Genomic DNA, 15,713 nt, shown 5'->3' with positions numbered 1-15,713 from the left:
ACAAAATGTCCCATATATCAAAATATATGAAAGCTGCAAAGAAGCAAGAAAATGTTACCCATGTTCAAAAGAGGAAACGGACAGCTGAATCATATCCAGAGATGGCCCAGGCAGGGACTTTGAAACAACAGTGATAAATATTTCAAAGAAACCAGTGGAAAAAATACATGCATGAACAGATTAGTAATTTCAAAAGAGAGAAAGAAACTATAAAAAAAGACCCAAAGGAAACAACAGAAATGAAAAATATGATATCAAAGCTGAAGAGTTTATTTAATGGACTTAACATCAAATTTGATATAGCAGAGGAACAGATTAGTGAACTTAAACACAAATCAATAAAAATTATCCAAACAAAAACAAAGAGTGAAATAAAGAGAAAAAGAAAAAAGAACTCTGGGATAATAACAAACAGTCTAGAAAACATGTAATTGGAGTTCTAGAAGGAAAAAAAGAGGGATAAGAGGGTAAATATATTTTTTATTATTTTTTTAAGATAAAACAGCCAAGTGCTTTCCAAAATAAACCCATAGATACAAGAAGCTCAATGAACCCAAGTAGGATAACTACAAAGAAAATCACACCTAGTCATACTTAAACTGCTGAGACTCAAAGATAAAAGAGGAAATTCATAAAAGTAGCCAGAGGAAAAATTACTTAACGGGGAACAACAATGAGAATGAGGCCAGAAAACTGGAACAACTTCTTTACAGTGCTATAAGGAAAAAAGAAAAAAACTATCAACTTAATGTTTCACATCTTGCAAAAACAGAGGCAATATACAGACATTTTCAAAGAGACAATTTGTCTCCAGCAGACCAGTACTACAAGAAATGTCCCCCTCAAAATGTTTTATATATGTGTGTGTGTGTGTGTGTGTGCGCGCGTGTGTGTAATACATATTTGTTTCTTTGTGTGTGGGGTGTGTGTGTGGGGGGAGAAAGATCTATCCAAACACTAACATAAAGAGATATATATACTTCTGTAGATAAATATATAGAAATACAAATAAACACTTCTGTGTGTGTATATATGTACATATATACATAGAAAGAGAGAGAGACAGAGAGATAAAGACAAACAGAGATGGAGAGAGAGACAGAGAGAGAATATATATACATATATCTGTAAAAAACTACTGACTTAAAAAAGACAACAACAATAACAATGAATTATGAGGTTTACAGCATAAATAGAAGTAAAATATATGAAAACAAAAGTACAAAGGACAAGAGGCAGGTAAGGTCCTTACACTATTCATGATGTATGAATGAATGTATTTGAAGGTAGATTGCGGTCACTTAAAGATACACAGTTTAATTCCTAAAGTGCATATGTTGTAAAAATAACACAAAAAGTAGCTAAAAGTCAATAGAGAAGACAAAAGAGAAAACTAAAAAATACTTGATTCATCCAAAAGAATACAGAAAAAAAAAAAAAGAAACAAAGAGCATATGGTGGAAATACCAAAATGGTAGACTTAAACCCACTCATACATTTAGTTACATTAAATATAAATACATTGAACACACCAACTGTATGGCATAAATTGCCGGACTGGATAAAAAAGTAAGACTTACCTATATGTTATTTTAAAATAACATACGTTAAATATAAAGACACAGAATGAAAAGAAGAACAGAAAAAGATATTCTAAGTAAACTGTAAGTATAAAAAACTAGTGTGCTGTATTTAAATCAGACAAAGTGGATTTAAGACAAAACATGTTACCAGAGACAAAGAGAGCATCTCATAATTATAAATAAGGTCAATTCATCAGGAACACCTAATAATCCTAGTATATACTCAAAACAGGGTTTCAAAATTCACAGCACAGAAACTGACAGAACTAAAGAAAAAAAAGAGAGACATCCACATTTATAGTTGGAGATTTAACACCATTCTCTCAGTTACTGACATAAAAAATAGATCAAAAAAATCAGTAAGAATATGAGTTGGACACAACTTTTAAATAGCTTGACATAACTGGCATTTATAAAACACTGTTCCCAATACCTACAAATATTCATTAATTTCAACTGTACCTAAAACATTCACCAATAAAGACTACATGCTGGGACATAAAGCAAATCTCAAACATTTATCAAGGACTCAAAATCATATCAAAGTATCAAAATAACATTCTGTGATCACAAAAGAATTAAGTTAGATAGCAATTACAATAAGATAACCTAGAAAATACTGAATTATTTCAAAACTTAAATACCCATTTCTTTTTTTTTATTGAAATATAATGACTTTCAATATCATATTAGCTTCAGGTGTACAGTATAGTGATTCGATATTTTTATACATTACAAAATGATCACCACAATAAGTCTAGTTACTGTTTGTCACTATAAAAAGTTATTACAATATTACTGACTATATTCCCTATGCTGTACATTACATCCCCAAGACCTATTCATTTTATAATGGCAAGTTTTTACCTCTTAATGTCCTTTACCTATTTCACTTATCCCCCCACCTCCTCCCCTTTGGCAACCACCAGTTTGTTCTCTGTATCTATGAGTTGTTTCTCTCTTGTTATGTTTGTTCACTTATTTTTTATGTTCCACACATAAGTGAAATCATGCAATATCTGTCTGACTTATTTCACTCAACATAATACCCTCTAGATCCATCCATGTTGTCACAAATGGCAAGATTTCATTCTTTTTTTATGGCTGGGTAATAGTGAATTGTGTATGTGTGTGAGTATATATATATATATATACATATATATATACATATATATGTGTGTGTGTGTCTGTGTGTGTGTGTGTGTGTGTGTATATATATATATACAATAGACTATATATATACACACACATCATATCTTCTTCATCCATTCATCTATTGGTGGACATTTGTGTCATTTCCATATCTTGGCTATTGTAAATAATGCTGTGATGAACCTTGGGGTGCATGAATCTTCTCAAATTATGATTTTCATTTTCTTTGGATAAATACTCAGAAGTAGAATTGCTGGATCATATGTAAGTTCTATTTTAATTCTTTGAGGAAGCTCCATACTGTTTTCCATAGTGGTTGTACCAACTGATACTCCCACTCACGGTGCACGAGGATTCCCTTTTCTCTGCATCTGCACCAACACTAGTTATTTCTCATGTTTTTGATCATAGCGATTCTGACAGGTGTGAGGTGATATTTCATTGTGGTTTTGATTTGCATTTCTCTGATGTCCAGTGATGCTGAGCACGAGTTCATGTGCCTGTTGGCTATCTTCATGTCTTCTCTGGAAAAAATGTCTATTCAGGTCCTCTGCTCATTTTTTTAATCAGATTGTTTTTGTTTTGATATTGAGTTGTATGAACTCTTTATCTATTTTGCATACTAACCCCATGTTTGATATATCATTTGCAAATATCTTCTCCCATTCAGTAGGTTACCTTTTCATTTTGTTTATGGTTTCCTTCTCTGTGCAAAAGGTTTTTACTCTGATGTAGTCTCATTTGTTTACTTTTGCTCTTGTTACCCTGGCCTAAGGAGACAAATCCAAAAAAGTATTGCTAAGACTAATGTCAAAGAGCTTACTGCCTAAGTTTTCTTCTGGGAGTTTAATGGTTTCAGGTCTTACATTTACATCTTTAATCCATTTTGAGTTTATTTTTGTACATGGTGTGAGAAAGTGGTCTAGTTCCATTCTTTCGCATGTAGCTATCCAGTTTTCCTAACACCATTTATTGAAGACTGTCTTTTCCCCACTGTATGTTCCTGCCTCCTTTGCTGTAGATTAATTGACCATATAAGTGTGGATTTACTTCTGGGTTCTCTATTCTATTCCATTGATATATGTGTCTTTTTATGTCAGTGCCATACTATTTTGATTACTATTGTTTTGTAGTATGGTTTGAAATCAGGGAGCATGATGCTTCCAGCTTTGTTCTCGTTCTCAAGATTACTTTGACTATTTGGGGTCTTTTGTGGTTCATACAAATTTTAGGATTATTTGTTCTAATTCTGTGAAAAATGCCATGGATATTTTGATACAGATTGCATTGAATCTGTAAACTGCTTTGCATAGTATGGATATTTTAAAATTAATTCTTCCAATCCAAGAGCATGGTATGCCTTTCCATTTATTTGTGTTGTCTTCAGTTTCTTTCATCAATGTCTTAGAGTTTTCAGAGTACAGGTCTTTCACCTCCTTGGTTAGATTTATTCCCAGTTTTTAAATTCTTTGTGATGCAATTGTAAATGGAATTGCTTTCTTAATTTCTCTTTCTGATAGTTCATTATTGGTGTATAGAGGTGCAACAGATTTCTGTATATTAATTTTACATCCTGCAATTCTACTGAATTTCTTTATTAGTTCTAATAGTTTTTTTGATGGAGTCCCCAACTTTCTATATATAGTATCATGTCACCTGCAAATAGGGACTGTTTTAGTCTTCCTGTCCAATTTGGATGCCTTTTACTTTATTTTTTTTTCTTTGTCTGATTGCTGTGTCAAGGACTTCAATACTATGTTGAATAAAAGTGGTGAGAGTGGGCATCCTTGTCTTGTTCCTGATCTTACTGGAAAAGCTTTCTGCTTTTCAGCATTGACTACGATGTTAACTGTAGGTTTTTCATATATGGCCTTTACATTTATGTTGAGGTATGTTCCTTCAGTACCCATTCTGTTGAAAGTTTTTATCATAAATGGATGTTGAATTCTGTCAAAAGTTTTTTCTGCATCTAATGAGATAATCATATGATTTTTATCATTCGTTTTGTTAATGTGGTGTATCACGTTGGTTGATTTGCAGATATAGAACCATCCTTGCATTCCTGTAATAAATCCTATTTGATCATGGTGTATGATCCTTTTAACGTATTGTTGAATTAGGTTTGCTAATATTTTGTTGAGGGTTTTTGCATCTATATTCATCAGGGATACTGGCCTGTAATTTTCTTTTTTTGTAGTCTTTGATTTTGGTATCAGGGTAATGCTGGCCTTGTAGAATGAGTTCAGAAGCACTCCTTCCTCTTCAATTTTTTGGAATAGTTTGAGAAGTATAGGTATTAACTCTTCTTTGTATGTTTGGTAGAATTTACCTGTGAAGTCATCTACTCCTGCATTTTTTCTTGTTGGGAGGTTTTGATTACTGATTCAATTTCATTACTAGGATTGGTCTGTTCATATTTTCTATTTCTTCCTGATTCAGTCTTAGAAGATCACATGTTTCTAGGTACTTATCCATTTCTTCCAGTTTGTCCGATTTGTTGGCATATAATTGTTTATATATGATTATATATGTAGTTTCTAATGATTCTTTGTATTTCTGTGGTATTAGCTGCAACTTTTCCTTTTTCATTTCTGACTTATTAATTTGGGCCCTCTTTTCTTCTTGATGAGTCTGGTTAAAGGGTTTTCAATTTTGTTCATCTTTTCAAAGAACTAGCTCTTAGTCTCACTGATCTTTTCTATTGTTTTTTTAGTCTGTATTTCATTTCTTTCTACTCTGATCTTTTTTACTGCCTTCCTTCTGCTAACTTTGGGCTTTGTTTGTTCTTCCTTTCCTAGTTCCTTTAGGTGTAAAGTTAAGTTGTTTATTTGAGGGTCTTTTTCTTTACATTGTTTCTTTAGGTAGGCCTGTATCACTATGAACTTCCTTCTTAGAACTGCTTTTGCTGTGTCCCACAGATTTTGGAAAGTTGTGTTTCCATTTTCATTTATTTCAAGGAATCTTTTCTAATTTCTTCTTTGATTTCTCCATTGATCCATTGGTTGTTTTGTAACATGTTGTTTAGTCTCCATGTGACTGTGTTTTTTCCAGTTTTCTTCTTGTAATTGATTTCTAGTTTCACACTGTTGGTTGGAAAAGATGCTTGATATGATTTCAGTCTTCTTAAATTCATTGAGACTTATTTTTTGGCCTAACATGTGATCCATCTGGAGAATGTTCCAAGTGCACTTGAAAAGAATGTTTATTCTGCAGTTTTTGGATAAAATGTTCTGTATATATCTATTAAGTTCTTCTGATCTAATGTGTCATTTAAATCCAATGTTTCCTTATTGATTTTCTGTCTAGATGATCTACCCATTTATGTAAATGGAGTACTAAAGTCCCCTACTATTATTGTTTTACTGTCAATTTCTTCCTTCATGTCTGTTAATATGTGCTTTATATTTTTAGATGCTCCTATGTTGGGTGCATAAATATTTGCAAATGTTATCTTGCATTGACCCCTTTATCATTATATAATGCCCTTCTTTTTCTCTTGTTACAGTCTATTTAGTCCAATATGAGTACTGCTATTCCAGTTTTCTTTTTGTTTCCATTTACATGGGATAGCCTTTTCCACCCTTCACTTTCAGTCTATGTGTGTCTTTAGATCTTAAGTGAGTTTCCTGTAGGCAGCATATATATGGGCCTTATTTTTCTATCCATTCAGGCACCATATGTCTTTTTTAAAACTTATTTATTTTTGGCTGTACTGGGTCTTTGCTGCTGCACGCAGGCTTTCTCTAGTTGTGGCAAGCGGGAGCTACTCTTTGTTGTGGTGCATGGGCTTCTCATTGCAGTGGCTTCTCTTGTTGCAGAGCATGGGCTCTAGGCATGCAGGCTTCAGTAGTTTTGGCACATGAGCTCAGTAGTTGTGGCTCATGGGCTCTAGAGCACAGGCTCAGTAGTTGTGGTGTACGGGCTTAGTTGCTCTGCGGCATGTGGCATCTTCCTGGACCAGGGCTCAAACCCGTGTCCCCTGCATTGGCAGTCAGATTCTTAACCACTGCACCACCAGGGAAGTCCCACCATATGTCTTTTGATTGCAGCATTTGGTCCATTCACATTTAAAGTGATTATTGATAGGTATTTACTTAATGACATTTTTAAAATTGTTTTCTGGTGTTTTTGCAGTTCTCTGTTCCTTTCTTCTTCTCTTGGTCTCTTTCCTTGTGGTTTGATAATTTTCTTTAGTGTTATGTTTGGGTTTCTTTCTCTTTATTTTTTCGTATATATTAAAGGTTTTTGGTTTGGGGTTGCCATGAGGTTCATATATATTGACGTATATATGAGATATAAACCAGTTTAAGTCTGAATGCATTCTAAAAGCATTACATTTTTATTACCCCAAACAAAGTTGTTTTTTTTTTTCATATGCAGGCCTCTCACTGTTGTGGCCTCTCCCGTTGCGGAGCAACAGGCTCTGGACACGCAGGCTCAGCGGCCATGGCTCACGGGCGCAGCCGTTCTGTGGTATGTGGGATCTTCCCGGACCAGGGCACGAACCCATGTCCCCTGCATCACCAGGCAGACTCTCAACCACTGCGCCACCAGGGAAGCCCCACACTAAGTTTTTGATATCACATTTTACTTCTTTTTATTTTGTGCATCCCTTAACTACTTATTGTAATTATAGTTGATTTTACTAATTTTGTCTTTTAACCTTTATACTAGCTTTTTAAGTGTCTGATTCACTGCTTTTATATATATATATTGGCCTTTACCAGTGAGATTTTTTCTTTCATATTTTTTTTTTATTTCTAGTTGTGGCCTTTTCCTTTCTGCTTAAAGAAGACCCTTTAACATTTCTTGTAAGGCCAGTTTAGTGTTAACGAACTCCTTTAATTTTTACTTGTCTGTGAAACTCTTTACAGCCTCTTCAGTTTGAATGATAACCTAGACAGGTAGAGTGTTCTTGGCTGTAATATTGTTGCTTTTCAGCACTTCAAATATATCCTGCCACTCCCTTTTGGCCTGAAAAGTTTCTACTGAAAAATAAACTGATAGTATTATGGGAGTTTCCTTGTATTTGAGTAGTTATTTTTCTCTTACTGCCTTTAAAATTCTCTCATTATCCTCAAATTTGGCATTTTAATTATGATCTTCTTGGTGTAGATCTCTTTGTGTTCATATTGTTGGAAACACTCTGTGCTTCTTGGACCTAGATACTTGTTTCTTTCTCCAGGTTAGGGAAATTTTTAACCATTATTTCTTCAAGTAAGTTTTCTACCCCTTTCTTTCTTTTCTCCCTCTGAGACCCCCTATAATGCAAATGCTAGTATACTTGATGTTACCCCAGAGGTCCCTTAAACTATACTCACTCTTTTAAATTCTTTTTTTCTTTTTGTTTTTCTGATTGGGTGATCTCCACTATTCTGTCTTCCACATCACTGACCCATTCTTCTGTATCATCTAATCTGCTGTTGACTGCTTCTAGTGTTTTTCATTTCAGTTATTGCATCCTTCAGCTCTGACTGATTCTTTCTTATATTTCCTAACTCTTTGTTGAAGATCTCACTGTGTTCCTCCGTTCTTCAGCCAAGTTCAGTGAACATCTTTATGACTATTACTTTGATCTCTTTATTAGGTAAACTACTTATCTCAGTTTCATTAGGCTTTTTGGGGGGGGGGGTTATTTTGTTCTTTTGTTTGGAAAATATTTCTCTGCCTTCTCGTTTTGTTTGACTCTTTGTGACTGCATGTGCAAAGCAGTTTTGGCTGGCCAGCTAGAACTGGGGCAGTGATGGGCCAGGGGGGCTCCAGGGCTCAACACAATAGGGCAGCCCTGGCAGAACAGCTGGAATGGGACAGGGTGTCCCAGTGTGCACCACACTGGGGTTGCTCTCATGGGAGAACTAGAGTTGGTGTAGGTCAGGGGCATGCTGAGGCAGCTTTGACAGGCTGGCTAAAGTTCCTGCCCATGCTATCAAGGTGGAGGGGGAATGCAAAAAAATGGTGCTCTCCAGTGCCTCCAACCCTGAAGAGAGTTCCAGCAATTCCCCACCCATTTGGCAGATGCTTTAGGGTTATTAAATGGATTTCCTTCACATAATCTAGGTGCCTTTTAGACCAGTTTTTTCTCTGTGCTCCAGGGTGGCTGATTCCACATGCAGGCCCTCCTCAGTGATGTCCCTCGCTCTGCCGGTTGTCAATACCATGTCTCCATCTCTCCTATCCATCTCTATGTTGTCCCTCTATTGTTTCTTGTGCAGAAGGTCATGTCTATCAGCCCTCAGTTCTTCTTTAAGAGGAATTTCTGAATATATAGGTGAAATTCAGTAGGTCCATGGGAGGAAGTGACCTCAGGGTCTTCCCATGTTGCCATCTTGGACCAAATTACCACTTGTAAATAATCCAGAACTCAAAAAAGAAAGCATAAGGAAAATTAGAAAATATCTCTAACTGAATAATAAAGAAAACACAACATAACAAAATTTGTAGTCCTATATCTATTAAAGAAATTAAACTTGGACTTCCCTGATGGTGCAGTGGTTAAGAATCTGCCTGCCAGTGCAGGGAATATGGGTTCAATTCCTGGTCCAGGAAGATACCACATGCCGTGGATGAACTAAGCCTGTGAACCACAACTACTGAGCCTGTGCTCTAGAGCCCACAAGCCACAACTACTGAGCCTGCATACCACAACTACTGAAGCCCACATGCCTAGAGCCCATGCTCTGCAACAAGAGAAGTCACCACAATGAGAAGTCCACACACCACAATGAAGAGTAGCCCCGATCACTGCAACTAGAGAAAGCCTGTGCACAGCAACAGAGACCCAATGCAGCCAAAAATAAATAAAATTTTTTAAAAGAAGAAATTAAACTTATAATATCATACCTACTAAAAAGGAAACCTCCAGGCTCAGATGGTCTCACCAATTAATTATGTAAACATTTAAGGAAGAATCAGTGCCAATTTTACACAAGCACTTTCAGAAATTAGAGAAGGAAACACTTCCCCACTTGTTATATGAAGCTCATATAACTCTTATATCAAAACCTGAAAAAGACATTACAAGAAAATACAAATATCCTTCATGAGCATAAATACAAAAATCTTTAAGCAAATATTAGCCAAAAATTTAGCTTTATATACACATAGAAAGATAGGAAGAGAAGGGAACTTCCTTAATCTGATAAACGGGATCTCCAGAAACCTACTGCTAATGTCATACTTATATCCACTCTTACCACTTCTATTCAGTATTATATGAGAAGTCCTAGCCAGTACAATAAGGCAAGAAAAAAAATACAACACAAGAATATTAGAAAAGAAGTAAAACCATTGTTATCTGTAGACAATATGATTGCATAGGTGGAAAATCCTATGGAACGACAAAAGAATTAGTAGAATTAATACACGAGTTTAGGAAGGTCACAGGATATAAGGCCAATGTACAAAAAACAATTTAATTTCTATTAGTTCTATTGGAATAATTGGAAAACAACGAATAATTGGAAAATAATTTTTAAATTCCATTTGCAGTATCAGAAACATTAAATATTGATAAATAAAACTATTTTAAAATGTGCAAGTGACAAAATTTTTGCAGAAAGAAATTAAAGAGATAAATAAATGGAAAGGTACTATGCTCATGAATTGGAAGACAAAATATTGTTAAATGTCCACTCTGTCTAAATGATCTATAGATTCAATGCCATTCCAATAAAAATTTTAGTAGACCTTTTTGAAAAATTCACAAGCTAAGTCTAAAAGTTATATGGGCATAGAATATCCAAAATATTTGAAAAAGAATAACAAATTTGGAGGACTTATATACTACATGATTTCAAGCCTTATCAGAAAGTTATAATTTGATATTGATGTAAAAATAGACAAATAGATCAATAGAACATGATAATCTATTAATTAACATATATATATATAGTTAATTGATTTCAACTTCTGTTACAAAGGAAAGTCTTTCTAACATATGGTGCTAGATCAGCTTGATATCTGTGTTAAAAACAAAGTGAACCTCAACACCTATCTCACTCTTTACACAACAATTAATTCAAGAAAGAGGGATCATAGTCCTAAATGTAAAAATTAGAGCTATATACCTTCTGGAAGAGAACATAGAATATCTTTGCGATCCTGGGATAGGCAAAGATCTTTTAGGATGGTTGCAAAAAGCACTAACCAATACAAAATAAACTCATGTATTAGAATTAGTCTAGGGAGGAATACCCTGGTGGTCCAATGGTTAGGACTCCACACTTTCACTGCTGAGGGTGCGGGTTCAATCCCTGGTCAGAGAACTAAGCTGCAAAGCATGGCCAAAAAAAAAATTAGTCTGGGGAAGATTTTATTCTCCAAAAATGGCTACAGCAGTCCCACATGCTCTTCCAAAACTTTGTCACTCCCCTACCAAGAAGCTGAGTTGATTAACCCTTCCCTGAAACCTGGGTGAGCTTGTAGCTGCTTGATTCCTAAAGTAGAAGTGATGAAGTATGACTTCTGAAACTAGGTCAGAAAAAGAAAACAGCTGCCATCTAACTCTCTCTTTCCTCTCTCTCTTTCTGGAGGTGCTCTCACCCTTGGAACCCAGCCACATGGAGAGGTCATAGTATTTATTCCTGCCAACAGTCCCATCTAAGATCTAAGCTGACAGTATCAATGGCCAGACATGTGAGTAATCAAGCCTTCAGATGACTTCAAGTCCCACTCTTTAAGCCACCTCAGCTGACACCTAAGGGAGCAGAGACAAGCTATCCCTACTGAGTCTTACCAAAATTATAGATTCATGAGCAAAATAAATGCTGTCATTATTTTAAGTTAAAAAAAAAATGGGGGATAGCTTATTATGTAATAATAGTATCTGGAGCATTCTGAAAATAAGAATAATTCTGTGATCAGAAGACACCATAAAGAAAATAAATAGGCTATCCACAGACTGGGAAAAAACATTTATAATACATATATTCAACAGAGGATGTGTATCCAGCATACATAGAGAATACCTACAAATCGAGCTTTTAAAAAATAACAGCCCTATTTTTTTAAAAATAGGCAAAATAAAATCTCACAAAATAAGATATGGCAAATTAAACATGAAAAGTTGCTCAACATCATCTTTAAGTGCAAATTAAAACCATAATTTCACACCTACTAGCACAATTAAAATAAAAACCCTAGCAATGCCAAATATTGGAGACAATGTGGAGCAACATTTGGAGCATGTATAAAATAGTACAATCCCTTTGCAGACCTGTTTGGCTGTTTCTTATAAAGTTAAATACACATCTATCCTATGGTGCAGCATTTCACTACTAGGTATTTACACAAAAGAAATAAAAACACACTTCAACAAAAAGACTTATACAAGAATGTTAATAGCAGCTTTATTCATAATAGTAAAAAACTGGAAACAGCCCAAAGATCCATCTATAGGAGAATAGAAAAATAAATTGTGGCACATCCATACAATGGAATATAAATCAACAGCATAAAGAATGAACAAAAATTTATATGCATGCAACACCATGGATAAATCTTGAAATCATTCTTTTAAGAGGAAAAAGCCAGACACAAAAGAGTACATATTTATTGTTCCAGTTAGATGAAGTTAAAACTAAAGTAAAATGATGAAAATTAGAAAGTGGTTTCCTCTAGGGACAAGGAAATTGACTCTAAAGGGATACAAGAGCAATTTCTGAGATGTTCTATATCTTTTTTGATTACATAGGCATACACAATTGTCGATACTCATTGAACGGAATACTAAAGATCTGTGTACTTTACTGAGTATAAACTATACTCAATCAAAAATCAGAAAGAAATGTTTCCCTAAACTCTGTGACACATTGATGCTCAAGCAGCCCTCTGTAAGACCCCCTCTAACAAATGCCTCTTACAAAGAAGAGGAACATTCCCCAGTCCAACTCCCTCCCCACACTTTACCACAGACCAACAACCTCCAATACAGCAGCATATTGGAGCACAGAGGCACTGAGCAGGACATGGGAAGAGCAGAAAGACATAACAAATATCTAGGGTCCATCAGCAGTTACAAACTTTTTTATACACAATACCTCTTAGAGTGTCCCAGGAGTACTAGTGTTAAGTAGGAAATTTTGCAGGAAGACCCAAGGTCATGAGTTACACAGGTAGGAATAATGAGCCAATCAAATGTGTGACTTTATTCATACCCACAGGCTGGTGGGTCAGGTTACACCAGAGACCTGAAAATTCTCACTCACTCCAATGAGACTGCTTGACTTACTGTACTTCCCAAGCCACCACTTTCTCCCACCTAACTTACTATACTACCTCTTCCACCCAATGGATGAGTTCTAAAACTCATTCCTGCCAGGTCTGGCACATATACATACTATTATTTTTCAAATATGTTATTTCCCCAAATGTATGTAGACATTGATTATTCAAATACAAATTCACCTAAAGGTATTACTGAGTTCACTGTATCTTCTCAAACAGTAAATGTCAAAAGTAGAACTCCTATTGAGAGTTAATTTTTTTTAATAAATAATTTTGAGGGTTTCTTATACCTGAACAGATACTTAGAGAGACCTGGATTCAAATTCTGGCTTTGCAACTTCGTAGTCATGTGACCCTGGGAAAGTTACTTCATCTCTCTGACTTTCCATTTCTCATCTGAAGAGATAGGGATAATGATAGGGTCACTAGGGGATTAAATAATGATACTGAAGTTTTAACACAGTGTATGACACATAGTAGGTGCTCAGTAAATAAGAGCATTATTCAACAGAAACTGTAAGGTATGCTAAAAAAAAAAAATGTCCAGGACTTGGAGTTAAAAGACATAATTCTGCTCCCATGTCCCCACTTCTCTCTCTGGTTTGAGCATGTTCCTTTAAATCTCCAAACCTCTAAACCCTTACATGCAAAAAGAGAATGTTGAGTCTAGTTGTATTAGCGATGTCCCACCACCATTGAGCAACTTTTTCTAAGTTGCTGGGAAGAAGATGCCCAAGATGTAAATGTTTATCCCACCATCAACACAATCCAAATTGCAGCAAAGTGCCAATGAACAGCAGGGCTGGGGTAAACATGGCTGCCACTCCCTGCCAGTGGTGAAATGACGCAGGAAAACAGCTGGTAAACAGAGAGCTTGGAGTATTGAGCTAAGAATGATCTCTTCCCTCAGGACTGGCAAATGAGCTAAATCCAAGCAAAGAGGACCTTATGGATAGGAGAGGAAAAGGTCTTTCCAGTGTGTCTGACTTTTTCCATTCCCATTACTGCCACCTAAGTCACGTCTTCAGTGTCCTGCCTTGAGACTGAGAAGGCTTCCTCACCAATCACCCTGCTTCAGGTAATCCTTCCCCATTCTATCCTAAATAGCACAGCCAGACCTGTCTTTCCAATGCACAGCATCAACATGCTCTCTCATGGGCAAAGTCCTTCAGTGGTGACCATCAACACTGGACTCATGCTCTTCCCCCCCTCAAGAATGAATACTCTCTAAATTCTACTGATCCTTGAAGGTCCAGCTCAATTCCTACTGCTTCCAGGAAGCTTCTCCTCATGGATTCTTGGATGAAGTAGAGAGCACTCACTTATTAGAGAATCTCTAAAATAAGCACATGCCCATAAATTTTTATTGGTTCCCCACTTTTTACTGAATTTTAATAAAAACACCTCAGACTGGCACTCAGTACAGTCCACAACATTAGCCCAACCCAAATTTCCATCCCACTATTCCACCACACATAGGCTATTCTCTAGCCAATCCTGAGAATTCCTGAACTCATGAATTCACATTCTCCCTCCCTGGTATTCCTGCCCTCGGACTGTCAAAATGGGACCCATCCTTGGTTATTTCAAATACTATATTAACTCTGCTGCTTTCCCTGATTTCATCCTCCTTCCAAGCCCCTTAGCACCTTGTTTATTCCCCTGGGACTCAAAATCTTCTTGCATTTCAATTAAAGGTGCACTTTGGGAGCATAAGATCATTAAGGACAGATGCCTCTTTGTGCATTGTGATCCCTGGATTAGCACTGTCCATGCATGTCATGGGACTTAGGAATTATCGGGTGAGGGACACTGGAACGTCTATGCCTTGGTAGTTGTACGAGACATGCCAGCATTGAGCGGGAAGTCAGATAAAATGGCACGTAGAGTCCCTTCCAGTTCTAATCTTCCAGGAGCCCTAGAAGGCTCTAGGAGACCCCCTGAGCTCTGCTTTTTCTGAATTCCTTTGGCCACCAGTCACTCAATTCAGCATGTGACTGATTGGTTTTGGTGTTGTCGTTTACACCTAATTTTTTGCAAAGATAATACATTCACATAGTCCAAAATATTTTTTATAATCAAAAGGTACAAAGGACAACACCTTACCCCCCCTCCTGTCAGGTGACTACTCATTAAGCACTTTTATTAGCTTTTTGTATCCTTCCAGATTTTCTTTATGCAAATGTAAATATATGTTCTTCTATTTTATAACACAAACAGGAGCTTGCATTTAGGTGTTTTTGCAATTAATTTGGGAGTTAAATTTGCCTTGCCAGCTGCAGTGAAACTGCCGTGTGAGGTGTATACCTTAAAGCTCCTCCATGCTGTACTATGACTAGCTCAAGGCTGGGCACACACAAATGTTTAAATAAGTGCTTCTTGGTTGGCTGCCCTTCCACAACTTTCTCTGCCCTGCCTGGAGCTGAGAGCACGTGCCCCACCTACAACTCCAACGTGTGAAGAGAGGCCCTGCATTCTCACTTCCTCTGACACATTTTTAGAGAATGGTCTGAGCCTCAGGGGGGTCAGTGCAAGTTTTATTCTGTGGTATGCCAAGCCTCCTTCCACGTTGCAATTTGGTGGAAGAGAAAGCACAATTGCCTGGGAGTCAGGAGACTTGGAGTCAGCTGCAACTGTATCCCCAAGTGGCTGCACAACTCTGGACAAGTCATCTGTCCTCTCCGGGCCTCACTCTTCGAAGAGGCTTCCAGCATCAGGGCAGTCCTTGGCCAGGGTCTTCCAGCCTTGGCTCTG

The sequence above is a fragment of the Globicephala melas genome, chromosome 12 (genome assembly GCF_963455315.2).
Source record: "Globicephala melas chromosome 12, mGloMel1.2, whole genome shotgun sequence".
NCBI lineage: Eukaryota > Metazoa > Chordata > Mammalia > Artiodactyla > Delphinidae > Globicephala > Globicephala melas.
This window is presented reverse-complemented; position numbering follows the sequence as displayed.